The sequence below is a fragment of the Equus przewalskii genome, chromosome 9, assembly GCF_037783145.1.
Source record: "Equus przewalskii isolate Varuska chromosome 9, EquPr2, whole genome shotgun sequence".
Lineage (NCBI taxonomy): Eukaryota > Metazoa > Chordata > Mammalia > Perissodactyla > Equidae > Equus > Equus przewalskii.
This window is the reverse complement of record NC_091839.1, coordinates 1,135,406-1,163,339: the sequence shown is the minus strand read 5'-3', so window position 1 is coordinate 1,163,339 and position 27,934 is coordinate 1,135,406. Positions and strand designations below refer to the sequence as shown.

At 48.9% G+C, this 27,934-nt stretch overlaps 2 long non-coding RNA genes across 2 annotated transcripts in view; one reads left to right on the top strand and one right to left on the bottom strand.

Annotated features, from left to right (window-relative positions):
- Nucleotides 1–4,380: 4,380 nt before the first annotated feature.
- Nucleotides 4,381–11,153, bottom strand: LOC139085407 (uncharacterized). The gene is made up of 3 exons (XR_011543659.1): nt 11,044–11,153; nt 9,790–10,269; nt 4,381–9,272 (listed from the first exon to the last, which is right to left on the bottom strand). It is a non-coding gene; the product is annotated as an uncharacterized lncRNA (long non-coding RNA).
- LOC139085406 (uncharacterized) overlaps nt 10,123–27,934 on the top strand; it is a 29,870-nt gene continuing 12,058 nt past the window's right edge. The window contains exon 1 of the long non-coding RNA XR_011543658.1: nt 10,123–10,320. This is a non-coding gene — a long non-coding RNA (uncharacterized lncRNA). The remainder of the gene's footprint in view (nt 10,321–27,934) is intronic.

Here is a 27,934-nt window from a genome sequence, read left to right as displayed (position 1 = left end):
AGCTGTTTTCCTGGGGGACTGTGGGGCTTAGACATCGTCCAGGACACAGGGCAGTGGACTGGAGCCTTGTGGCTGTCCAGTGTTCAGAAGCAGACTCTCCTGACCAGGCCCTCTGACACCTGCCCGGCGCTCTGTCCTTGCCAAGCACATCCACGCTGTAGCCTCTCTGGGCTTCTGAGGGCGCTGAGGGCACAGGAGCCATTCTCTTACACTCTACGGTGAGCAGCCTGAGTGCAGGGGACACGCTGTCCATGGGAGGGCTTTGGAAACGTGCCCGTCCCTTCAGGGACTCAGCTCCGTGCCTTTCTTGCTGTGTGACCCTGGGAAGGTTATCTGAGGTCTCTGTGCTCCTGTGCCCTGATCTGTAAGCTAAGGGGAAATAAATAGATTTTAGTGAGTGAACAAGAGACAGTGCCTACTACAGTATCTGGCCATGGCGCGTATTGGAGAAATGGACTTTTCGCATTGTTTTTACCCTTAAAGTAGAAAACACACACACACACACACACAAACACAAGGTTTGAGACTTGGTTTTGCAATTAGAAAGCAAAGGCAGGGGCCAAATGGTTAGGTTCACATGCTCTACGTCAGTGGCCCAGGGTTCGCCGGTTCCGATCCTGGATGTGGACCTAGCACGGCTCATCAGGCCATGCTAAGGCAGCATCCCACACAGAAGACCTAGAAGGACCTATAACTGGAACATACACTATGTACTGGGGGGCTTTGGGGAGGGAAACGAAAGAGGAAGATTAGCAACAGATGTTAGCTCAGGCGCCAATCTGAAAAAAAAAAGCAAGGGCAGGTCATTTCACATCTCTGAGCCTCGACTCCCTCATCTGGAAATGGGATGAAGATAGAAACCACAACAATAAAAACGGCACACCTGCCAGGTACCGGGTATTGGCACGTGCTTTACTGACATTATGATGTTGTGACAATTAAATGGAGTAATGGACACGGACGCGCTTAGTAGAGTGTCGGCACACAGTGGATGCTCCACAACGTGAGCAATGTGCTTATTTACGTATCCAGTGTGATTGCATCATTTCCTGTCGTCTCATTCTCAGCCTCTGTCTCCGTCAGGCGCACGCATGTACGCCCACAACTACCTCCACACACAGAGTTTAAAACACTGTTTTGTACTTTTCCTGAAATAATTTTATTCTTTGACCACTTAGCTGAGAGCCCCTTGAGGGTAAGGAAGCTTTCAAAGTGTTTTTGTTTGGTTTTTCTCCTTTTAGGCTTCCCTGCAACGAGTGGCCAATACACACCCTCTGAACATTCTTTGCTCCTCCAAGCTTCTCCTCTTAAACAGACATAATGTGGTGTCTTCTAGAGCCTTGACACCCCAAAGTGTTTCTGAAAACACAATCGAGAGTGACATTGCTTGTCAGCGGCCAGCGTTGTCCCTGCCCCGGACTCATTGGTTGGTGGCCTCTCTGGCTCTGTGCTGAGCAGCAAGAAGACATGGCCTCTCCCGGTATCCTAGCAACCGGAGCTCACACTGGCAGCCTCCCCAGCTGCTCGTGAAGTGGAGAATGCAGCCTGGGAGTGTGGCTCCTGGCACAGAGGTGGTGCTGGGATGCTGCATATGTGAGGCTCCAAGCAACCCAGGAGCCCCAAGCGCTGGGGCCCTGGGCAGATCCCTGCAAATAGCCGACGTACTAAGATCAGCAACTGTCACGGACACTGAGATGGTGTAGGTATCCACCGTCTGATCAGTTAAAGAAGCGGTCAGGATGGCCTAGTGGTTAAAGCTTGGCACTCTCACTGCTTTGGTGGCCTGGTTCAGTTCTCAGTCACGGAGCCACACCACCCGTCTGTCAGTAGCCGTGCTCTGGTGGCAGCTCCCATAGAAGGACTAGGAGGGCTTAAACTATGATATACAACCACACGCTGGGACTTTGGGGAGAAAAAAGCACGGTCAGAGAAATGCGTCTGAATAAAGAGTGCATGGACACAATACGACAGTAACAGCAAAAATCTGCACGACTGAATAAAAGAACAGTAATGCTGTATTACCGAGCATGTCCTATGCACAGGTACCTGTGACGTGTCAGTCACCAATCCTGTGAGTATAACTATTAGCCCTAATTTATGGAGGAGGAAATGCAGCCCCAGGGAGGCAGGTGCTGACGTGGGGCGCACGCCCAGGAGATGTGCCTCCGTGACACAGCTGGTAGGTGATGAAGTTTGGATCTGACTCTAGAGACTAAGAGCTTCATCGCGTGATGGGAAGTGAGCTTATCAGTGCCTGTGCTGGTAGGCACCGTAGAAATAGGTGTTTTTGAGTGAAGGAATGAGTGCTCCTGGGGGCAGGTGTTTCTCTGTCTCAGTCTGTCTCCCCAGGGCCCGGCACACAGCAGACTCTCAAAAAGGCCTCTGTGCTCATCCCCAACTCGCTCCACAAACAGCCTGGAGGGCCCCACGGGCTTTCTGACTGCCTTCTGCGTCTCCAACACAGAGGGGGCCTGTCTGGGCTGGACACGAGGGCCAGTTTTGCTCCTGTGGTCACTCGGATTGTGTGACAGCCGGCTTGCTGCTCAGCAAGGCAAAGGGCACACAGTTGCAAAAGCCAGATGGTTGTTTCTGAATCCAGTTCCCTCCCGCTGCCCGCCTGCTCTGCAGTGCGATCCGTCACTCCCCATGATGGATGTCTTTGAACTTGGGAGCTTGGCTCTCGAGAAGTGAGGAGGGAAATTGAATACCAACTCTGCTCCCCAGAGAGGGTCCCTTGTGACCTGAGATGGCAACAGCTTGGAAAATGGTGTCACAGCTCAAATTCATGCTGAACAGGCATGGGGCACTGTTGTCGCCAGACGCATGGCTGAGACGACCCAGGACACAGTCACCCATGTCTCTATCATCAGCATCCTCCCTGCTAAGTCTGGCTTTGGTTAGGAAATCAGAAATTCTAAGGGCCTCCTGGACCAGAAAGCCCTGTAAGGAGGTAGAAGTGGGGTGGGGTGGAGGTGCGATGGGGAGAGAACACGGAGCCATCCTCAGAGTCCAGAGCGGCTGGACAGAAACCATGCGTGGACCTCCATTTACATTCTGGCTATAAACATGTGCTGATATTGAAAACGTTTGTATGCAGATTAAATTCTTATAGCACTATTTCTTCTTATTATTATAGTAATGCATGCTTGATTAGTTATGATCCTTCTTGCACCAAATAATAGGAGCATTCAAGCTCGCCCAAGCGAAAAAGAAAACAAACAAAGCAAAACAGAAGGGAGGGTTTCTAAGCAAGGGGCCTGAAGGCCTTGTGGCATTCTGGGTGCGAATGTGAGCAATCTGAGAAGGCGCTGGAACAGGAGTGCCCTGTGGACCTGCTCTGCTCGTCCCAGCAGCCGCTGCCCTCTCCCGCCGCGGGCACATGACAGTGGCTCTCTCAGCCCCTCTTTCCCAACTAGAAGAAGCCAGCTTCCCACACCGGCAGTCCAGCCACCTGCAGAGAATCTGGTTGGTCCAGTCTGGGTCAGGTTTCTGCTGCTGCTCCTGTCAGCGGTGCTCAGGCAGGCAGGGCCTGGGGTCAGACAGGTCACCTGGGCTCACCCCCTGCTCCTGTGGCAGCTTCTGGGGAAAGGGGGCGGCAGCTCGTTGCTGCACACGTACACCCAAAGTAGGCCATGACAATTTTTGCTCTTTGCAAAGACTTGTGAAAACACCAAAAAAGAGAAAAACCCTGAAGAGATGAAGCATTCGGTCTCCTTCACTGCCCATGGTATCATTGTAGAGCGCACTGAACTGTTTCTATAATTCTTTTTCAGGAGCTGACGGGCGTCTTTAGCCCTAGCTCTTTAGTTTCACTACCCGACGGCAACTTTGTGAAGCTGTTTGTTCAGTGTGATTTTACTGAGCACTTCCCATGCACTAGCTGCCCTTTTGGGTGACAGGGTATGGCTGTGGACAACAGAGATCCTGCTTGTAGCCCGAGGAGAGGGATCGCCAGGAAGAGATGAAGCCACAGAGTGATCCGTGCTGAGCAGGAAGTGAACAGAGGGCTGGGAGGGGGGCCTGGTGGTAGAGGGGCCTCAGACGGAGGGTCGGGGGGCCTTGGCGAGGAAGGGACACGTGTGCTGAGCCCTGAATGTCGGAGGTCACCTGGCCTTGTGGAGCAAAGGGAAGAGCACCGCAGGAGGAGAAGTGCATGAGGCCTGAGCCAGCTGGGCTGCGGGGGCAGGAGGGGGCAGGTGTGACATCGTGGCTGCCGTCCAGTGAGAGGCGCAGACCTCTGAGACAGGGCTAAGAAGGTGGAAACAGACTGGCTCACGTGGGGTGTGCGGGAGTAACAGGCCCTGATCAGGTTTTCAAAGGCTGAGTCTGTTTTTTCCCCAAGCCGGGCGCCCCCCAGGCAGTAAATGTTAAAGCCAAATATTTGGGAGTAGAGTGTATTATTTATTTATTATATTTTTTCAAGTTTAAAATCAACTTTTTTGTACATTTTGATAAGTTTTAACAAATACATACAAACACAAATACAAATACATACATCGCCCCCAAATCAAGACATAGTATATTTTCATCACCCCAAAAAAGCTCCCCCATGTCTCTTTGCAGCCCATCCCTGCCTCCACCCCCGGCCCTGGGCAACCACTGACCTGCTTTGTGTCACTGTAGGTCGTTTTGCTTGTGCTAGAATTTCAGGTAAATGGAATCAATTAGTCCAAACTCTCCATGTCTGGCTTTTCCACCCAGCGCGATGGTTTGAGATTCTCCTATACTGTGGCCAGCGGTTCCTTCTTATTGCTGGAGAGCCTTCCACTGTGTGGACGTGACACGATGTGGCCATCCACCTACCTGCTGGCGGACGCTGGCATTGTTCCCAGGCTGGGCTCCTACGAATAAAGCCGCCATGAGCGTTCACGTGAAAGTGTTTGTGTGGACGTGTGTTTTATTCCTATTGGATAAACTTTCAAGAGTGGAATTATTGAGTTATATGGAAAGTGTATGTTTAACATTTTTAGAAACTGTCAAACTGTTTTCCAAGTTGATTGCACCATTTTGTCCTCCCATCAGTGGTCTATAAGAGTTCCAGTGGCTCCACATTCTTGCCAATGGTTGGTGTTTTTAATTGTAGCCATTCTGGTATATACACGGTGAGTAATCGTGTTTTTTCCTTGAAATATCTTTGTTGGGCTCTGGTACCGAGGATTGCTGGTTTCATAAACCTGCTCGGGGTTGTGTTCCCTCCTCTTCTACTTCCAGGAAGAGCGAGTGTGGAGCTGGAGCATTGGCCCCACCCCTCTTTACATATTTTCTAGGATGCACAGCGGAACCAGGGTCTGACCCCCGCCATGAGGCCTGCGCTGTTCTCCCTGGCCGTTCCCTTTGTCTGATGTGCCATTCACACGCCTGGTGTGAGTGCGTCTCCCGGGAGCCAGTGGGGCTGGGCTTCTCCGGGGGGGGCCTTGCTCCACCCCGGGCAGGCCAGAAGAGTGCTGGGCTGGCCAGAGGAACCGTGTTCAGTGGCTGGCGGCTGGTTTTTGCCGGTTTGTCACTTTCACTCTTCACACAGGCAGCAGTGCATCATGGATCCTCTTCAAAGAGGGGAGTCGATGGGGAAGCCGGGAAGCGCCAGGACCCCTAATCTGCAGGGGCTCCGGGCTTGAGCAGTGCTCTGTGTGGGACAGGCCCAGTGACATCAGAGGATGTGTCTTTGTAAGCACTTCTGGGACAGTGCCTAAAGAATCCTGAAGGGGACCTGAATGTCTAGGCCTCTAGTATTTGTCTACTATTTGTCTATTTTCTCATTCTAACTAGATAGTCATTTTCATACAGAATCTTGTATTTGTAATTTTGTAGTCTTTTTCTTAAAGTGGATCCCCCAATCGTGTGAGTCCTGCCTCGCACAGCTGGATCCCCTGCCCGCCTCTGCTTCGTTTACCCACAGCAGGTGCAGAGCCAGCCCTGGACGCGCCTCCCTGTCTCCCTTCTCCCTGCCTGCTGCCAGGGCCCCTCCCTCAGCCCTGGCTCCTGGCTTCACGCTGAGCTCAGTGGATTCGGCTCTGGGGACGGCAGGTGTCCAGTTTGCCTTAATACAGATCCTGCTCGAACGGCCCTCCTTCTGCTGCCCGCCGCGCAGACCAGGGGAGGGAAGGCACACGGCACGTGGTTGCCCTCAGGAGCGGACGGGATGGCGGGTGGTGGCGAGGCTCTGGGTCTGGACTTTGGAAGGGAGCTCTCTCTGCTGCAGGCCTTCATAGATGGCCTGCAGCGGCCAGGAAAGGCTGCCTCGGGTGGCAGAGTTGGAGCTGAGGCTGAAGGGGAGCAGGACTTGTATTGGAAGAGACAGGAACCAGGCATCCAGTGGACGGGGCGAGAGCCCTGAGGAGGTCCCCATTGGCTGGGGAAAGAAGCAGGGGGCCTGGAGGGTACTAGGAAGGAACGCGTGTGCGGCAGGGAGTGGCCTGGGTGAGGTGGCGGGCTGGAAAACCTGGAGCCAGTGGGTCAAGTTCAGAATGAGCAGACGAGGACCTGCTGAGTGAGGCGGTGCAAGCCACCCACACGGGGCAGCGGTCACTCCCTCAGCGTCCGGGCTCCCACTCTGGGGAAGTGAAACCCCAGGGCCGCTTTGATTGAAGGCGCAGTTTCAATACAGTCACACAAACAAAGTAAAGTCATAAGGTTTATAACTTACAGATCCCAGAACCGGGGCACAATGAGCCGGCAGGTCCCTCCTCCTGGGACAGGCGTCTCGGTGGGGGAGGGGGACCCTGGGTTAAATGAGCCTGCACATACAGGAGGCCACATCCACCTGCAGTCGGCCACACATCCTGTGACACGGAGCAAGTTGGCCGCTGGTCCTTGCCTGCTGCAAGCCACTCAGCACAGGGACCACAGACAGCATGCAGCTCCAGAGCCAGTCAGCCCGCTGGTCACGCGTCCTGAGGTCCAACCGCGCCTCAGCGACGCTTCCCCATCCAGAAGCCCTTAAACAGTCCCCCTTCATCCAGCTCGGGGCTGCCCTCTGCTTCGGGGACAGCCCAGGCGCTCTGCAGGCTGTCCCTTTGCCTTACCTATGTCTTGCTTATTGCTTGATCAAACTGTTTTGTACTTTATTCTGTGGCTCTCACTTGAATTCTTTCCTGTGGGTGCCCAAGGAGTCCCTGGGGGGAGAGTACCCTACCCGGTGACACTTCGTCTCAGGTCACGAGTGAGCAGGAGATGGATAGCAGAGTAGCAGTGCCTACTACGTACAAGGTGGTTGGGGGTGGTGGTCACTAATTGTTCTCAGGCTCAGTTCTGAGTGGTCATCTTACCAGGTGCCCGGGAAGAGCAGGGTGGGGATGCTGAGCTCGGGTCCTTCTTGCCAAGCCCAGGCTGGCGTAAGCAGGGGCGTTGTGCTGTGAAATGCCCAGGCAGCACTCCGAAGGGCTCTCTGCCCATCACAGTGAGGGTACCCAGGACCTCTGAGGACTCGTACAGCTTGCTTTTCTTTCTTCTGGCTAGGCTATTTTTCACAGGCTTAACATCTATTTTCTAAATCTATGCACACACGATAATAAATGCAAATACACAAAAGGGCGGACAGTGAAATGTAGCTTCCTGCCCCTCCCTGACTCCGTCCCCAGCTGCCCCGAGAAGCAGCTGCTGTCACTACCCATGAAGCTTTCTGGAGACTGCATGCAAATGCAGGCATGGCTGAGCTCCTTCACACACTTGGAACGACCACTCTGCGCCCTCTTGTCCCCTCGGCACCTGCCTTGAAGAGTGTTTCCTCCCGCCGTGTCCACACCGACTGGCCACCTGAGCAGCGCACAGTAGAGGAAAGCTGGGCGGAGCTGGGCTCCAGCCTGGCGTCATTGCGGGCCTCCTGCAGGACCCTGGCAGGTGGCGTGGCCTCTGAGCCTTGGTTTCCTCATCTGGAAAAGGGAGAGGACGATAGCCCCTCCTCAGGGGCTGCTACGAGGCTTAACTTGGAGAATGTGGCTACAGCTCAGGACAGAGTGGGACACAGAGGATGCCCCATGGCCAGCAGCTGCTGCCCTCAGCCAGAGAGCCAGCAGGCTGAGGGCCTCCTGCGTCCTGCTGCCTCCCGGGGACAGGAGCAGTGGCGCCTGTGGAAGGTGGCAGCTGGCCTTGCACCCTGCCCTTCCTTGGCCCTGAGGCACCCGGGAGGGAATTCCAGCGCCGTGTCCTCCAGGCAGAAGGGCTGCCTGTCTCTGTCCCTTTAGACTCGAGGACTGGACTCGGGTCACGCGGGAGGCCGGCTGGAGCGGGAGGCGTTTGGGGCTCTGCTAAGTGGTGCCTCCACCCTTCGGCTCTGGGTGGAGACAGCACGGCGCGGGCTGGTGTGGCGGTGACAACTGAGGGATAGGCATACAGGGTTAATAACATTCTGTCATTTTGACCATCTCTGCTGCTTGCCTGTGATGCTTTAATCCACTTTGCACGCTTTCGACATTAAGAACTTCTGACGAAGTTTCACCAGGAAGATAATATCTTTATATAATAGCCTTGTACTATGCTTGTGATTCTAAACACAAATTTATTTGCTTTTATCACTTTGGACTAAAGAGAAAGAAAATGAACCATTAGAAAAAGGCTCCTGTTACCCCGCACGCCGCCTTAATCTTCCTGGGGCCGCGGCAGCGCCTTCCTCTTTCATCCGCCCGCTCGCGCTCGCAGGCGCCGCTCCGTTATCTGTCCCAGTGCGCCTTTGAGGTTAATATTTCATCTCGGTCCTTCCTTCAGCCATGCAGACGAGTTAAATTAATGCCAGCAGGGGGAGCGAATTAAATAAACTGTGGAATAATGCCAATTTTCCCCGTGTTCCTTGTGCCATTCTTGTACTCCAGCTACGTTTTTAAATGAAGTCTGTAGGGATTTGCAAATAGTTGTCTTGAACTACTGATAAAAACAAGTTCTGGCTGCTCGGACTGTGGTGAGACCGTGGCAAGACCGTGGCCACTCGTTCACTCACTCATTCATTCAGCCATGCAGCCCCCACCGTGTGGCAGGCACAGTGCGAGGCTGGGCATCGCGGGTCGAGTGCGGCACAGACCCCGGTCGGAGCTAAGGTGGGATGGGTGAGACACCCTCAGCGTCCGGTCCTGAGTGGGAGAGGGGCTGAGACGCAGTCCCATGGGAGGAAGAAACATCACTAACGGCCTTTTCTGGCTCAGCCAAGAGTTTGGATTGGATCCCCGTTAAGTAGGAAGCCATGGGCAGATTGTGAGCGAGGTGTGGCAGGGTGAGAGTGGCCGCTGGGGGCCCAGGAGAGAAGAAGGAGCAGCCGGCCAAGGGAGGAGGATGGCTGGTCTGGGCTGAGGGCAGAGGAGGCAGAGAGAAGTGTCAGCTTTGGGGTGTACATGGGAGCCTAACTCGTAGGATCTGTGGCCCAGTCTCCTTTCCACGCTCCTCCCCCTCCTTTCCTTCCTCTCTCCCATAAGAGAGACAGGAGAGAAGTTTCTGAATGAGCCACTGCTGTGTTCTGATCGGGCCTGCTGACAAGGATGACCCCCATGGGTCCCAGCAAGAGGCAGGCAGACACCCCACTCTGAGAGCTTGCTTCCCAGAGGAGCCGGGGAGCAGGGAAGGGTTGAGGGGGGCATAAGGTGACAACCACCCAGCAGACCACAGGCCTGGTCTGCTGCCCGGTCCTGCTCAAGCCTCCCGTCCTCCCCCACACAGGGAGATGGGGCCGTGGAGAGGGAAAGAAAGCGCTCCTCTTCCTTGGTATTCCTCTTCCTCTGGACTTCACGGGTCAGGGGCTGAGTTGCCCCACCCTGGGGCACAGCGACAGGATCCAGCACAGCCCGCCCTGCCCCGGCCACTCCTTACCTGTGCACTCAGGTTAACACTTGTTTCTGCCTCATTATCCCTGAACTTCCTTCTCTGCAAAACGGGCCCGTGACCCTGCCTGGCGGCATGCCCGGCCCACTGCGCCAGCGTCTAAGGCGGAAGAAGCCGCACTCCTGGGGCTGCGGGTGTGAACGGTGCTTTAAACGGAGGGGGCGCTGGGACCCCTGCGCTGACTGGCGCCAGGGCTGCAGACTCAGCTGGCGTGAGTGAGAGAAGGGAGCTGGCAGGCTCTGTGGCTGACGGAGAGGACTGGCCGGGGCAGAGCCGGGGCACGCCCGTGTGGCCAGCGACCTGATTCTGCCAAGGGAGCCAGGAGCCTGAATGCTCGCGGGAACTCCGCAGACATTTCATGCTGACAACGAATTCAAATTCCAGGACCCTACATGGAGTTTATCAGTGGAACGTCGTTCTGGCTAAAAAACCCACTGAAGAAGCCACATCTTCCTCTTCCTGGGTGACCTGAGGGCAGAGGCATCAGTGGCACTCAGAGGAACCCGAGGACCCAGCCCTGTAAGTCTTTCTTCTTACCCCAGACACAGTGATTGGTTCACGGATGGGCACATGACTCATTCTGCCAGAGCCAATGGGCTGTGGTGAGAATTTCTGGGAGCCATGTGGGGAAAACTCACTTTGAATGGGCTTAGAGGGGAGGCAAGAGCTTCAGTAACCATCTTGCAGCCCCTAGAGGACAACTTATCTGAGAATCAAGTCTGCATGACAGACGAGCCCAGAGGAAAAAGCCAAGTTCTGATGACAGTCCAGTGCCTAGATCCAACTATGCCTGAAACCCTGTCCCTGGTTATTTCAGTGATAAAATCCCCTTTCTCTTTAAGTCAGTTTGTTTGAACTGTCTGTCTCTTGGAATCAAAAGTAACATAGCAGATATAGAAGGACACATCCATTCAAGAATAAGATGACAGTGGGTCCAGAGGGGGGGCCATGGGCACTGGTTCAGCCATAGGTGATGAGCACAGGGTCCAGACAGCAAGGACCATTCTCCCAGCAGTGGAGAAGATGGCCAACATGGGAGGCCAAGACACGGAGGCAAGTCAGAATACCGGGAGGAATAACCACGGGCCGGCTCTGCCACCAACTTGTGTGTGACCCCAGAAAAGTCACCCGTCTCCTGCACTCTGGGACCCTGGTCTCCCCGTCTGCTGGAGTAACAAGACGCTAAGTCATGTTTGTTGAGTGCCCACCCTTTGCCAGGTCCTCTGCCAAGGATTTACTCACATCATCTCATTGGTTCCCTGGCAGCCGGCGGCACCACTCCCGCTCTCCATGCAGGCGCCCAGGCTCTGCACACGGGGTCACTGGGACCGACCGCAGGAACACGCTCCCGGGGGGCCGGCCGTGTTGGAGGCGGAGTCAGATGTCGCCGAGGCAGGTGGAGGCAGGGACAGGCTGGGTGAGGGAGGAGGCCCGGCGGGGGCTCGGCTCCGCAGCTCCGGGAGCTGGCATCGAGCTGTCCGCTACAGCTGCGCTCTGACAGCTTCATCTCTCGGGGTTTTGGGTGTTGATTCTGGGGGAATTTTCGGTGCTGTCACTGGGTTAGGTCTAGAAGAGAAAAGGATGTGGGGAACATCACACCATTAAATAGTAATGTTTTTCTTTGTTTTAATTAGATTATTTCCCGTATATGCAGGTAGACCCGGCCCTTAGAGGCCTCTTTGTTGTCTTCAGAACCCTCTCCTGCAACCAGTACAGTAATTAAAGGACACTGTTTTCCTAGCAGAGGGAACTAATTATTTCAGCCTTGTGCTGATTGACGCGTTGTTCCGAGCAGTTTGAAGACGTCAGCTGCGCTTCGTGAGCCGTTTGAGACCCGTCCCAGCCACGGAGTGGGCGCTGACCGTGCACGTACGCTCCGCAAATGGAGGCCCCAGAGGTCAGCGCCCCCTCCACCCCTGACCCTTTGGCCATCAACCAACAGGGGGTCCTGATAAATACGGGGAGGGGGTGGCAGAGAACTTCACACCCTTCAGACTCACGCCCAGCTTTCTCTCCCCGGACGGTGTCTTCAGAACGTCCTTGCTGGAGAGGGCAGCCTCCCCAGTGCCACCCGTCTCCAGATGGGCGACGCCTCTCGGTCCTTCAGGGCCCAGCTAAGCGGCCCCGGGGTCACACGCCTTCCGGATACCCAAGCTGGGTGCTGTCCTCCTCGGCCCTCGGAGCCCTTTGTCTGAGGCCTCGGGAGCCCTCGCTCTCCCTGTTGGCCTGCAGCCGATGGGATGTCTCTCCCACTTGCCCGGGCCCCTCCTGGGCTGAGGAAGGCCTGGTATTGTGCAGAGACACTGACCCGGGGCCCGCTCCGACCCTTTGCTTGTTGTGTGTCACGTTAGGCAGGGAGGCAGGGAGGCAGGGAGACAGGCAGAGAGCACGGGAGAGAGGTAGAAAGGAGGAATAAAACCCCTTACTGTCTGAACTAGATCCGCCACTACTTGGTCCGCATAAGCTCTCCTTTCCAGGTGCAGGTGGGAGGGCTGTTTGCCGGGGGAGCGATGCGCGTGAGGACGAAAATGACCAAGATGAAGGAGCTCCGCGTTTTCCCGGCTCGAGAAGGCAGTGGGGAGAAGGGGGTCCCAGGAGGAAAGGGAGCGAGGCCAGGGGATGAAGAGGCGGGGACGGGAGAAGGCGGCCCGGCTGGCAGCTGGAAGTGGACTTGGGAAAGAACGGACCAGTTTCCAAATTAACTTGATGAAATGGCTTCCATTACGTGTAGTGCAAATTCTCCGCCTTGTCCTTCCGCAAAATATCCCGTAAAGGCGTGGCGAAGATTCCGGGTCTGTGGAGGTGGGCAAGGCCGCTCCAGTGGTTGAGTTTGACTCTGAGGTGGACCCACAAGATGCCCACGGCAGCCTGCTCTCCCGGGAGGCCGGCCTCCTCGGCTCCTCGGGCGGTGGCAGTCAGGCGGCCCGGGCAGATCCTAGGTCCACACGCCGGTCCTGGACGTTTCACTTGACCGCACTACCTCAGCTTCCTTATCTGCAATGTAGGGCTGAAAATAGCCCCCTGCGTCGGAGGCTGTGTCAAAGACAGCGCCCGAGCGAGGCAGAACGTCAGCTACTGCTCTCTGTGCCCCCTCTTCTCCAGCCCAAGGAAATGCTTTAGAGCAGAAAAGGCATTGGAAAGACGCCAGAAACCTTTAAAGTATTCCGACCAGGGCTGCCAGGTGAAATACTAGCATGCTCACTTAAATTTAAATTTCAGATGACAACAAGCAATTTGAAACTAAGATTTGACTGAACATTCTACATTTTTCGGTGCTAAATGTGGCAACACTAATTCCTACCCTTTGACCCTAAGATTTCACTTCTGGGAATCTGTTCCAAGTAAATAATCTTAAACAAGAAAAGTTTTATGCAAGGAAATTTTCCTTGGAGTGTTTTGAAAAGAAATGTTCAAAAATTAGGAACAATGATATGTCCAGTGGTAGGAAAAGGATTAAGTAAATTAGGCAATATCTACTTGATTGAATATTATAGTGTCATAAAAATGATGTTTCTGAAGAACATACAGATGAGGGGATGATTATGAAATAATGTTATGAGAAAAAAATCAGGGAATAAAATTATGTACAAAGCGTGTTTACATCTCTAAAAATTACCCTTAAATACAGACAGACAACTGACAGGAAAGTTGGTAAAATGTTGGTAGTGGTTGTGCTGGATGGTGAAATCACGGCTTTTTCCTGCTTCTGTGCACATCCCACACTTTCTGTGATGAGCGAGAACCACTTTAGTCATGGAAGCCGCTTCCGCATACTCAGGACTCGAGGGTGGGCGGGGAGTGGCCGGCGCGGCCCTGGGCACCCATGCTGGTGTGCACCAGTGGTGTGGCCTGGGAAAGCCACTTCAGAGCTTGGGTCATTTGTCTCGTGACAGATGCATACACCAGCCCATATGCCCCAGACTGCTCTGTGATTCTCTTATTTTCTGCCTCCGTTTTTGTCCTTTTCCTTTTTCTCCTTCCTTCCCTCTGTTAGCTTCCCTCTCCCTTCCTTTCTCTTTTCTCTCTTGTCCTTCCCATTCTCTGATCTGCCTGTGTCAGAACTCTTAACATGTGAACATCAAACAATAGCGAAATTTCAACCACCCTATAAAACAAACAGGATTTATTCCTCCCGGAATACCTTACTGGAAGTTAAGGGAAGGACAGTGTCAGGAATGGCATGATCAGAGCGCTCTCTTTCCCTGCACTTCTCTCTTGGCCCTTCTCTGTGTGTTGGCTTTGTCCCTGAGCTAGCTTCTCTTCTGGCAGCTAGTTCACAGTGGCTTCGTGATTCTAGGTTTCCTGCCTACACACTGCACAGTCCCAAAGCTGAGGTTTCTGTCTCAACATCCCAGAAAAGTCCTGAGATTTGTTCTGATTGGCTAGGCCTAGTTCACATGCTACCTCCGAACTAACGATCAGGGCTGAGGTGTGGAATGTCTAGATTTAGCTAAGCCGCCAAATCCCCAGTCTAGACTTGTGGGTGGGGCCATGAGCCGAGGTGGATACCTGAGGGAAACGCTGGGTGTTGTTAGCAAGTGGACAGAAAAAGAACTCTGGGACGGCGCCATCGAATGCCCACTGCCTCGATCAGCAGGTGTCCTGGAGGGCCGGCATCTCCCAGCACCATGCTAGGCTCTAGGATCACCTGGGGAGAGAACAGATAATTGCCTTCCTCAGCGGCACTTCTGCTCAGCACCCAGGGCAAATGTGGCAGCACGGGGTGGGGCACAGTCAAGGCCCCTCCGGGTCTTGGCCACATTTGGGTCTAGGTGTCTGGATGCTCTGGGCAGACAGAGACCCCTCTGGGTCTTGACCACATTTGGGTCTAGGTGTCTGGATGCTCTGGGCAGACAGAGACCCCTCTGGGTCTTGCTCACATTTGGGTCTAGGTGTCTGGAGCTCTGGGCAGACAGAGGCTGCCTTGTCTGACTGGCTTTGGCGGCTCTAGCATGGTGGACTCACAGGAGGATTGAACAGGGGCTGGAGGGGCGCTGGGAACCCTGGCTCCCTCTCTCAGGACCCGAGCCGGCTGTCCCGTTCTCAAAGCTGCGCTCTCGCACAGGCGCCGGGGCTCTCGCTCTCCTCTTTTTTCCTTCCATCTCACTAATTTACAAAGTTCTTCTTTAAAAAAAACTCCGTGTTTCCCTGCTGAGACTTTGCCTAATGAAGTATTTTATAGCATCCTCTCCCTTAAAAAGAATGAGGTCGAATGCTTATTAAATTAATTTTTGCTTTAATGTATTTCCTCAATATTTCATGCTGTGGACACAACTGTTTCTGCAAATGACTTTTTCCAAGAAGCCTGATTTATTTTTAATTGTCTATGTCCCTCAGTTTGGGTGCCAGCTACTCTCATTACTTCTGTTTGTTTAGGAGTTAAGGCCTGGAGCTCTAACAGGTAAAGGTTTCTCCCCTTGGCGAGGCAGGGCTGTGTTGTGGGAGCACACCCAACCCGAACGGGAGGGACAAAGTGCTGGTTACTTTCCTGTGGCTTCCAGAAGCGACAGACAAATCACATTCTCTCCCACATGTAAGACATTCTACAGTATAGAAAGGCTGTTTACAGGGCCCATCTTCAAAGCTCCACATTTTGGTGAGGTTTCCCCCCACAGCTTATGAGGTCACTAAATCAGCGGTTATTTCCATTTTTAAGGAGAGAAGAAGTGACTTGTTAAATGTTTCACGGCTGGCAGGAACACCTGTGCAGTATACATTTCTGACCTTAAAGCTAAGTTTCTTTCTACTATACTCCTTTATTTCTCAAAGAAAGCTCCAACCCCTGTATGCTTTTGTCTTAAATATTTGTGCTTTTTAAAGAAAGTATTTATACAGAAGTAATCTGTATTCATTACGAAAAAACAGAAGAGAACATGAAGGGGGTTGTGCGTGTGCATGTGCGCACTCGTGCAGACGGTCACTCATGACCCTCCCCGGGAGGTGACCACGGTTCGAAGGACAGGCTGGCAGCGGCTTCCTCTGCCCTTCAGGACCTGCCCGCCCCTCCCCACCTCCTGCACCACCATCTTTAAGCCCAGCGGACGCACGTCTGTTGTCATTGCCCGCGCAGCATTCATTCCCTCCTCTTAATCTCAATTTTCCTTTGGCAAAACACAAATTCACTCCCGAACCCTGCAGCGAATGAGCTGGGCAATCGAGTCAAACCCCCATCAAGGGTGATCACGTGACCTACACTTGGCCAGTCAGAGCCAAGGATCCTGACCGGACTCTGGAGGCGCCCTTGGGCGGGAGCAGCTCTGCTTCTGCCCGGCGTGCAGCTGGAGGTGCCCTGTTGCCACCGGGAGAGGCTGCTGGACAGGGGGCGGCGCAGAGGAAAGCGGAGCTGGGAGGCTGCGTCCTTGCGCTGTGCTCTTCGGTTGCGTGAGCGGATGCGGTCGTTTTTTGCCGACCCCAGTTGGAGTTGCATTTTCTGCCGTTGGCTTAAAGTAGGAGAGGGAATGACCGTGTGCTTATCGGAGTAGAGCCGGCACAGTTACTTTTAAAATATTATTATTTTCCGTGCCGCAGTTCAGCGCTTACTGGAAAGGTGCAGAGGGGGAGGATGTTGCCCGAAAGTGTGCAAGGATGCTGAGAGTGTAAGGTTTCTGCTACGACTCAATTCAGGGAGGCCTCCAAATTTATTTCCTTTGTGGGCAGAGAAAATACTTTGTAAAATTTCATTCTTTTGACATCTACCGAAATTTATTTTGTAGCACAGTATGTGCTCTACTCAGTGAACCTCTGCTCTTGAAAAGAGGGTGTGCTGTGTAGCTGTTGGGTGTGGTGTTCAACAAATGTCAAGCAGGTTAAAGTGGTGGATGACATCCTTCAGATGTCCTCTATCTTTTCCGGTTTCTTCTCTAATTGTTCTATCAGTTCTCGACAAAGCTGTGTTAGAGACTCCTACCGTAGAGACTCCTACTGTGATCGTGGCCTGTCTGTTTCATCAGTTTTTCATGCATATATTTTGAAGATGTTTTATAAGGCACGTACACTCTGGTAAGGGTCGTATCTTCCTGACTGTATTGTCCCGTGTATCCTAAAGGAAAGTCCCTGCTTGCCTCTACTAACAGCCCTTGTTTTGAAGTCTGTTTTCACTCACACTATTATAAGCACAGCTTTATTATACTTACTCTTCACACCTTTTTTCATCTGTTCTTTTGACTGAGGAACTGAATTTTTATTTCATTTTTCGAAATTCATTTTGTTGAGGTCACAGTGGTTTTTAACATTGTGTAAATTTCAGGTGTGCGTCGTTATATTTTGACTTCTCTGTAGACTGCATCGTGTTCGCCGCCAGAAGTCTAGTTGCCATCCCTCACAGTACACAGGTGCCCCCTTACCCCTTTCGCCCTCCCCCATCACCTCCCCCTTTGGTAACCACCAATCTGTTCTCTGAATCTGTGTGTTTATCTTCCACGTATGAAGGAAATCATACACTATTTGTCTTTCTCTGTCTGACTCATTTCCCTTAGCATAATATCCTCAAGGTCCATCCATGTTGTTGCAAATGGCACAATTTTGTCTTTTTTAATGGCTGAGTAGTATTCCATTGTGTGTGTGTATGTATATGTACACACCACATCTTCTTTATCTATTCATCTGTTGATGGGCACTTGGGTTGTTTCCAGGGCTTGGCTATTGTGAATAATGCTACAGTGACCATAGGGGTGCGTATATCTTTTCAAATTACTGTTTTCATGTTCTTGGGATAAATACTCTGAAGTGGAATAGCTGGATTATATGGTGTTTTATATTTTTAATTTTTTGAGAAATATCCACACTATTTTCCATAGTGTCTGCACCAATTTACACTCCCACTAGCACTGTATGAAGGTTCCATTTTCTCCACATTCTCTCCAACACTTATTTCTTGTCTTTTTAATAGTAGCCATTCTGATGGGTATGAGGTGATATCTCCTTGTAGTTTTGATTTGCATTTCCCTAATAATTAGTGATGTGGAACACTTTTCATGTGCCTGTTGGCCGTCTGTATGTTTTCTTTGGAAAAATGTCTGTTTATATCATCTGCCCATTTTTTGATTGGATTGCTCATATTTTGTTGTTGAGTTTCATGATTTCTTTATATATTTTGGATATTAACCCCTAATCCAATATATGATTCACAAATATTTTCTCCCAGTTGGTGGATTGTCTTTTCATTTTCTTCATGGTTTCCTTTGCTGTGCAGAAGCTTTTTAGTCTGATGTAATCCCATTTGTTTATTTTTTCTTTTGTTCCCCTTCCTGAGGAGACGTGGTATTCACAAAGATACTGCTAAAACTGATGTAAAAGAGTGCACTGCCTATGTTTTCTTCTAGGAGTTTTGTAGTTTCAGGTCTTATCTTCAAGTCTTTAACCCATTTTGAGTTAATTTTTCTGTATGATGTAAGATAATGGTCTACTTTCATTCTTTTGCATGTGCATGTCTGGTTTCCCAACACCATTTATTACAGAGACTTTCCTTTCTCCATTGTATGTTCTTGGCTTCTTTGTCAAAAATTAGCTGTCCGTAGATGTGTGGTTTATTTCTGGGCTTTCAGTTCTATTCCATTGATCTGTGTGTCTGTTTTTCTGCCAGAACCATGCTGTTTTGGTCACTATGGCTTTGTAGTATATCTTGAAGTCAGGGATTGTGATGCCTCCAGCTTTGTTCTTTTTTCTCAGGATTGCTTTGGCTATTTGGGGTCTTTTGCTGTTCCATTTAAGTTTTAAGATTCTTTCTCCTATTTCTGTGGAAAATGTCATTGGGATCCTGATTGGGATTGCTTTGATTCTGTAGATTGCTTAGGTAGTATGGCCATTTATTTTGACTATGTTTATGCTTCTAGTGCATGAGCACGGAATACCTTTGTGTCATCTTCAGTTTCTTTCAGTAAGGTCTTATATTTTTCATTAAGTTTATTCCTAGGTATTTTATTCTTTTTGTTGTGATTGTAAATGAGGTTGTACTCTTGATTTCTCTTTCTGCTAGTTTGTTGTTAATGTATAGAAGTGCCACTGATTTTGGTATATCGATTTTGTACCCTGCAACTTTACTGTATTCATTAACTATTTCTAATAGTTTCTTGGTGGAGTCTTTAGAGTTTTTATATACACAATCATGTTGTCCACAAATAGTGACAGTGTTACTTCTTCCTTTACAGTTCGGATCCCTTTTATTTCTTTTTCTTGCCTCATTGCTCTGGATAGGATTTCTAATACTTCATTGAATAAGAGTGGTGAGAGTGGGTATCTTTGTCTTACTCCTGTTCTTAGAGGAATGGCTTGCAGTTTTTCACCATTGATTATGATGTTGACTGTGGGTTTGTCATATATGGCCTTTATTATGTTGAGATTATTTTCTCTATACCCATTTTATTGAGAGTGTTTATCATAATCGATGTTGAATCTTCTCAAATGCTCTCCCTGTATCTGTTGAGATGGTCATGTGATTTTTATTCTTAATTTTTTTAGTGTTGTGTATCACACTGATTGATTTGCAGGTGTTGAACCATCCCTGCATCCCTGGAATAAATCCCACTTGATCATGGTGTATGATCCTTCTAATGTATTGTTGGACTTGATTCGCTAATGTTTTGTTGAGGATTTTTGCATCTATGTTCACTGGTGATATTGGCCTGTAATTTTCTATTTTTGTGTTGTCCTTGTCTGCTTCTGGTATCAGGGTAGTGTTGGCCTTGTAAAATGAGTTAGAAAGCATCCCATCCTCTTCAATTTTTTGGAAGAGTTTGAGAAGGATAGGTAATAAATCTTTGAATGTTTGGTAGAATTCACTAAAGAAGCCATCTGGTCCTGGACTTTTGTTTTTTGGGAGGTTTTTTATTACTGTTTCTATCTCTTTACTTGTGGTTAATCTATTTAGATTCTCTGTTTCTTCTTGATTCACTTTTGGGAGGTTGTGTGATTCTAAGAATTTATCCACTTCTTCTAAGTTATTCAATTTGTTGGTGTATAGCTTTTCATAGTATTCTCTTTTAATCCTTTATATTTCTGTGATATCTGTTGTAATTTCTCCTTTTGCATTTCTTATTTTATTTATTTGAATCTTCTTTTTTTTCTTAGTGAGTTTAGTTGCGGTTTTGTCAATTTTGTTTATCTTTTCAAGCTCATAGTTTCATCGATTCTTTCTATTGTCTTTTTAGTCTCTATTTCACTTATTTCTGCTCTGATTTTTATTATTTCCTTCCTTCTACTGACTTTGGACTTTGTTTTTGCTAATTTTCCAATTCTTTTAGGCATAGTGTTAGATTTTTTATTTCAGATTTGTCTTACTTTTTGAGGTGGGCCTGTATTGCTGTATGCTTCCCTCTTAGTACCACTTTTGCTGCATCCCATAAATTTTGGTATTTTGTGTTTTCATTTTCACTCTGTGTCTTTTGACCAATGAATTCAATCCATTTACATTTAAGGAAAGTAGTGATATATGAGGGTTTAATGCTGCCATTTTATCTTTCATGTTCTGGTTTTTCTATATTTCCATTGTTTCTTCTCCCTGTGTTTCTGACTGCCATGTCAGTTTTGTGGTTTTCTGTGATGTTTTTCTCAGTTTGCTCCTTATTTATGATTCGTCACTCTCCTCTAATTTTTTGTTTTGTGGTTCCCATGAAGTTTGTATAAAAGATCTCATAGATGAGACAGTCACTTTTCTGCTGATAGCTTCTTATCTCCATGAACCTGTGCAGGTTCCATCCTTTTCTCCTTCTATGCTTTTGTTCTCAGAAATTATCCTTTTTTATGTTGTGAATTTGTTACCAAATTGAAGTGGTTATAGTTATTTTTGATTCTTTCTTTCCCTTTAGCCCTTATGTTATAATTAATTGTTTACTAGCCTGTTCTGATGTAGAGCTGCAGTTTGCTGATTGTCTGTTTATCTCCTTGCTCAGAGCTTTGTAAACCTTTGCTTCTCATTTCAGGCAGGAGGGCTGCTTTCTGGTAAGGCAGGTCTAGTGATGATGGACTCCCTCAGGTTTGTTTGTCTGCGAAAGCCTTTATATTTCCTTCATATCTGAGGGGTAACTTATTTGGATAGAGTGTTCTTGGCTGATACTTTTTGTTTTCCATTATTTTGAACAAATCATTCCACTTTCTCCTAGCTTGTAGAGTTTCTGCCTGATGGGGGTTCATTTGTAACTTCTTTTCTTCTCCGTGGCCGCCCTTAATATTCTTTCTCTGTCATTGACTTTTGACAGTTTTAATATAATGTGCCTTGGAGAAGATCTTTTCTCATTGAGATAATTAGGAGTTCTATTAGCTTCATGCACTTGTGTATCCAGTTCCTTCTGTAGGTTCAGGAAGTTCTCAGCTATTATTTCTTTTTCTTTTTTAAGATTGGCCATGAGCTAACATCTGTTGCCAGTCTTCCTCTTTCTTTTTCTTCTTCTCCCCAAAGCCCCAGTACATAGTTGTATATTTTAGTTGTGGTCCTTCTAGTTCTGCTGTGTGGGCCGCCACCTCAACATGGCCTGATGAGTGGTGCCATGTCTGTGCCCAGGATCCAAACTGGCAAAACCCTGGGCCTCCGAAGCGGAGCACGCTAACTTAACCCCTCAGCCAGGGGGCCAGCCCCTCAGCTATTATTTCTTTAAATAAACTCTCTTGGGGCCGGACTGGTGGCGCAGCGGTTAAGTTTGCACCTTCTCCTTCTCAGCGGGCTGGGGTTAGCAGTTCGGATCCCAGGTGTGGACATGGCACCACTTGGCAAAAGCCTTGCTGTGGTAGGCATCCCACATATAAAGTAGAGGAAGATGAGCACAGATGTTAGCTCAGGGCCAGTCTTCCTCAGCAAAAAGAGGAGGATTGGCAGTAGTTAGCTCAGGGCTAATCTTCCTCAAAATAAATAAATAAATAAACTTTCTGCTCCTTTCTCTCTCTCTTCTCCTTTTAGGATATCCGTTATCCTTCTGTTGCTTTTCCTAATTGAGTTGGATATTTCTTGTGGGATTTCTTCATTTTTTAAAAATCTCACTTCTCTCTCCTCCTCTACCTGAATTATTTCTAGATTTCTATCTTCAAGCTTGCTAATTGTGTCTTCCATATAGTCTGCTCTATTTCCTATGCTTTCTACTTTATTTTTCATCTCATTAATTGTGTTCTTCATCTCCAGAATTTCTGGGTTTTTTTTTTTAGAATTTCACCTTATTTGGTGAAGTATGCCTTCTGTTCATTAATTTTGTTCCTGAGCTCATTGAACTGTCTCTCTGTGTTTTCTTTTAAGTTGTTGAGTTTCTTCATGATGGCTACTTTGAATTTTCTGTCAGTCAGATTGTCATCTTCCGTGACTTCAAGTTTGGATTCTGGAGAGTTGTCATTCTCCTTCTGTTCTGCAGTGTCATGGTAGTTCCTCATGGTGCTCGATGAGTTGATCCTCTGCTGGCACATTTGTGGTAGTAAACGCCTTTCTCATTTGGGTGAGGCTTTGGTCACTTTGGTCTGAGCTGCTTCTGGTTGTGTTTGAGAGCCTGCACTTTCCACCCTCTGCTGCCTCTGCCAGGGGCTCATCAGTGCCCTCCCTGTGTCACTCATGCCTCTGAGGTCGCTGGTGCCTTGCTGCTTACGATGTTGCAGTTGCAGCTCTCGTCACTTGGGTCACCAGGATGCTGCACTTCTGCTGCTTCTGGGGTCGCTTGGATCTCATTTTCCCCCACTGACTCTCTGTGGGCTCTCCACAGGCTCAGGTGCTGCTGCTCCTGGGCTGTCTGGGTGTCCTGGTGACACTGCTGACAGGGTTGCTGGGTTCATGGGTGTTGCTGCTGCTGCCAGGGGCCCGGTGTCTTGTATGCAGGCCTTGCTGTTGATAGGGTTGGTGTCGGGGGTGCCGCCACTAGGGGCTGGGTCATGGGTATTGCTGTGGCTCCTGAAGCCTCAGGTTGCAGGTGCCACTGCCACTGGTAGAGCGGGATAGGGGCTGAGCTGTGATTGCTGCTGCTGCTCCTGTAGCCTCTGGTCTCTGGAGTCAGTGCATTTTTTGAAACCTCAGGTTAGGACACCACTGCCACTTCCAGGGGTATTTCCGTTTTGGATGCAGCCCTCACTACTGGGAGGGCCAGCTTCGGTGTCGCCACTGCCAGGGGAGCAGGAGAGCACTGGGTTGCCAGCACTCCTGTGTTTCCTGAAGTGTCAGGTAGTGGCTGCTACCCCCTGCTGCTGCAGAGGGGCCAGGCATGGGCCACGAGTGCCACTGCTGCTCCTGCAGCCTCTGTGCTCCCATGCCGGTGCGCTTTTTGAAACCTCAGTCAGTACTGGTGGTATCCGTGTTTTGGATCGTCACTGAGGGAGGGGGAGGGAACTGCTCCCCTAGTTCCACTGCCTCCTCGAGGTCCAGGCCACCCGCCTTCAGATGCACGGATGTGTGCGTCCCTCAGGCATCTTACTGTGCTGAGCAGGGAGTCCTTCCTTGGTCAATGGGTGTCCTATTGGTTGTAACCTAGAGGAGAATCCAAAGGAAACAACTCACTTCACCATGATGCTGACATTGCTCCTGACTGTTTTCATCTTTTTTACTTTCGATCCATTCTTGTATTTGAATTTAATGTGTGTCTGTTTTAGGCAGCATGCACTTGGTTCTTGCTTTTTTACCCAGTCTTAAAAACCTCTGCCTTTGATTGCAGTGCGTGTTCTTTCCACATTCAATGTAATTATTGACACAGTTGTGTTGAGATCCGCCATGCTTCTGCTTGCTTTCTTTTTGCCTCATCTGTTTGTTGTTGTTGTTTCTCTGTTCCTACTTTTTTGCCTTGTTTTGAGTTAATAAAATATTTTAGTATTCCCTCTAAATTCTCCTTTTGGCTTTCTATCTATATATCTTTGCATTATGTTTTTAGTGGTTTTAGGGGCTACAATACCCACCTTCAACTTAACCTATTCTATTTGTGGTTAATATTGAGTTACTTTAGACAACATAGAGGAGCCTTGAAACAGTGTATTTCATTTTGCCATCCTCTTTTTAGTGCTATTTTTCATAGATATACACTATGTAGTATAAAACCATTCCTGTAGTATTAAAACTTTTAAAATATTTTGTTATTAAAGTATAATACATTTTTAAAAAGAAGTCTTATATTTTTTTCAAAAAGAAAATTTTAAATATGGTCTTTTTAGTTTACTTACATACCTGCTGTTTCCACAGCTCTTTATTTCTTCAGCGTAAGGAACTTCCTTTAGTGTTTCTTGTGGTGCAGGTCTGTGAGTGACAAATAATCAGTTTCCCCCCTAATGTCTTTGTTTTACCTCCGTTTTTGAAGGCTCTTCTCTATGCACCTAATATCCTCGATTGGCAGCTCTTTTCCCCCTTCAGTACTTTGATTGTGTCGTTCCTGTTTCTTTCGTTTTGCCTTGTTTATGATAAGAAATCAGTCACTCTCCTCAGTGGTTTTCCCTTTAGTATTCCCCCTCGTTTTTGCTGGCTGCCTTCAAGATGTTCTCTCTTTGGCTTTCACAACTTGGAATATGCTACGTCCAGGAGAGTTTTCTTTAGTTCTTTCATACTTGGGGGAGTTTTGGGATCTGTAGGTTAATGTTTTCAACCAAAATTGAGACTTTTGGGGCTATTATTTCTCTGAATATTTTCTCTTTTCCTTTATTTTAATCTTCTAATTCTAGGATTCAAATACCATGTATTTTGGACCACAACTGCTGTTGTCTCACACATCTCTGAGGTTCTTTTCATTTTCTTTTGATCTTGTTTCTCCATATACCTATGACTTGAGTAATTTCTATTGATCTGTCTTCAAGTTTACTGGTTACTTTCTCTCATTTAAAATATGCTATTCAGCCTATGTGGTGTCTTTTTAATTTTAGTTATTATATTTTTTAGTTCTGGAATTTCTGTTTTTATTGTTTTCATTTCTCCATTAAGATTCATTTTCTGTTTGTTCACTTGTACCATATTTTTCTTTAATCTTTTGAATGTAGTTTTTCTTTAATTATTTGCATGTGTGGCTACTTTGACGTCTTTGCTGAGTCAAACCTCTGAGTTCACACAAAGTCACTTTCTTTTTTCTGTTTTGAAGTAAAAATTGTATAGCTCTAAGGTGTGCAGCATGGCGTTTGATCTACATACTGAAATGATCACTACAGTCAAGTTAATTATCCATCTCCTCACAGAATCAGTTTCTATTGGCTGCTTTTTTCCCCCATTCTTTCTTTTTTTTTTTTAAGATTTTATTTTTCCTTTTTCTCCCCAAATCCCCCCGGTACATAGTTGTATATTTTTCGTTGTGGGTCCTTCTAGTTGTGGCATGTGGGACGCTGCCTCAGCGTGACCTGGTGAGCAGTGCCATGTCCGCGCCCAGGACCCGAGCCAGTGAAACCCTGGGCCGCCAAAGCAGGGCACGTGAGCTCAACCACTCAGCCACGGGGCCGGGCCCTCCTGATTCTTTCTATGTCTAGTAACTTTTAGATGAAAAGTAGGCCTCATGGATATGCTTTAGGAAGTCTGGGTCCTGTTGTGCTTGTTTGAGGGTTTTGTTTTCGTGTGTGGTGGGTGTTAATTTGCGCGGACTCAAGCTGCAGACTTCGACTCCTCTGCAGTGTGCAGCCGCTGGTGCCTCTGCTCTCTGTCTTGCTCCTTGATGCTGCCTTTTAATATGGTCTCCGTTGTGCCTGTGTGATGGGTGGGCAGCCAACGACTCACACAGAGAGGGCTAATGCTGTGGTTTCCTTGCTTGAGAGGTTCCCCCTCCCTGCAGTTTGTAAAGTTTTCTTGCCTTGAGTCTTGACCTCTGACACTTCAAACCCGTGAGGCTTCATCTTTCTTCTGCTCACTGCCTGAGCTGTCATGGCCGGGGTGTGCCTGCGTTTAAAAAACATCGCACCCACAGACTGTCCCCTGGGTAGCTCTTTCTTGCATGAGCACGTTTCTCTTTTATCTCTGGCGGTTTTTTAGCCAGGCTGCCTGGGTCTCCCTCATGTATATGTTATTTAGCTGTCAGCACTTGTGTTCTTCCAAGATTGCTTGTCTTTAAATTTTTGCATCTATATTCATCAGGGGTATTGGTTGGTAGTTTTCTTGTAGTATTCTTATCTGGCTTCATTAGCAGGCTAATGTTGGCTTCATAAAATGAGTTTGGGAATGTTACTTCCTCTTCAATTTTTTGGAAGAATTTGATAGGAATTGTCATTAATCATTCTCTAAATGTTTGGTGGAATTCTCAGTAAAACCATCTTGTCCTGGGCTTTCTGTTGGGAGGTTTTAGAATTTTGATTACCGATTCAATCTCTCTACTCATTATTAGTCTGTTCAGAGTTTCTTCATGATTCAGACTTGGTAGGTTGTATGTTTCTAGGAATTTGTACATTTCTTCTAGCTTGTCCTCAGGGAGGTTTTTAAAAAGACAACATGTCAGGGCATGTTTGCATGGGGGTAGTGTGGCTGAAAGATGACACGGGGAAGAGGACACCAGAGGGAATGGGACCCTCGACTGCACAGGGTGCCCAGCTGTGTTAACACGAGAAGGCAGAGTGTGAGCGCAGATGGAAGGAGGTTGGTGGGTTTGGTTTGGGGGAGATGCGGAGATCTCCATCATACCGTTACTCTATTGGGCTTCTTTGGCGCTGTTCCGCATCTTCTCAGTCCCACCTCTTGTTCCAGCCATTGACGTGAAACAGAGTTTCATCCTGGCTCTGACCAGCATTGCACGGATGCAATGTGACATCGGCTGACCCAGCTCTGCCTCTGTTCCTGCCCCAGGATTTCTCTGATCTTGAGGTGTTGTGCACCCAGGAATTTATTTGACAGTTACGCATATTAAACCCAGATGTCCCAAGAAGTCACTGCCTGTGGGGCCACACTTGACCTGTGGGGGATGGAAGTAGTGATCAGCCCCTGCCTGATCAGCCCCTGTGCACGTCTGTGTTCTCCTCTCTTGCTAACTGCTGAAGCCCATGACCCTGGCCTTCTTGCAGAGCCCATAATATGCCAACTTTGTTTCTACGTCAAGGCCTTTGAACATACCTCGAACACCTGCGCCAGCTCTTCCTGCACCACCTCTTCTGGTCCCTGCTCACGTGCCACCCTTGCAGAGAAACCCTTGCTGATCACCCAGTGTGAGCAGAGCTCACTCCCACCACCAGGCCGCCTCCGTCTCATTTCACTGTTTATTTTCCAGGAGCTTCTGCCATGCTCTGAGATGCTCTCCTTTGTCATCGTTTACCTTGTGCGGTCTGTGGGTGACTGGATTGTGTACTGGAGGCCTGCTTCCTTGGCCTTACAGCACTTGGATTCACTCCCTGGTCCCCTGGAGGTGCAGGTGCAGCCCTGCCCTCTCACAAAATGTGCCTTCCAGTCGCAGGAGCTGGGCAGGCAACACAGATGTTTCGAATGGGCCCAGTATAAGGAGATAAATGACACCCAGCACTCAACCTCCACAGGGGACCGTGGGGATACCCTTGAGCTCGGGCGCCGTCTAAGGAGGGGCCTCCACACTGCTCCTGGTTGTTGCCACCTAGGAACGTGGCTGACTGGGCTTGGCTTTCTGGTTCCTCAAGATAGACCAGTATCTGATTTTGTGTGTGTGCATGAAACCTACAAAGTTTTAAATATTGGCCAAGAATTCCATTTTTCAACCCTTTCTGGGCCAAAGAAACCCAGAACCCATGCTGTACTCCAGAAGTGGCAGGGTTTGGGCTGGATTTCGGCTTCCTCGCTCACCTTGGTCATTCCACGCTCCGTCGCAGTCAAGGCTGTGAGAGTTGGGTGTGCCAAGCTCTAAACGTTGCTTTGCCAGATTCAGAAACCAAGACCTGCTGACAGAAGGCCAGCCAGTACTAACCGGACACAAAGGAGAAGGGTGTCTGCCGGAGTCTGGAAGGAAGGAAGTCGGCTTGATCGCTTTCCCCTGTTTGTCAACAATAAATCCAGGATGCGAAAGCAGTTGAATGCGGGGCCTTTAGATAAAGTACCATAAACCTGTCTTGGATAATTAACCTTTTTTAAGAAGCAAGCGTGTTCAGCACTTAATCTCTGAAAAGGTGTAACGTAGCAAGAATGAGCCATAAATAAAAGAGATGGAAAGTGCAGTTGTGTTTTCCCAATTCATTATGGTGGGTTGGAGCTAATTAATTCATAATGCCACTGAATTGACACTGCGCTATTTGTGTTCATGCAAATTACCTCTTAACTCACGTTAAAAGA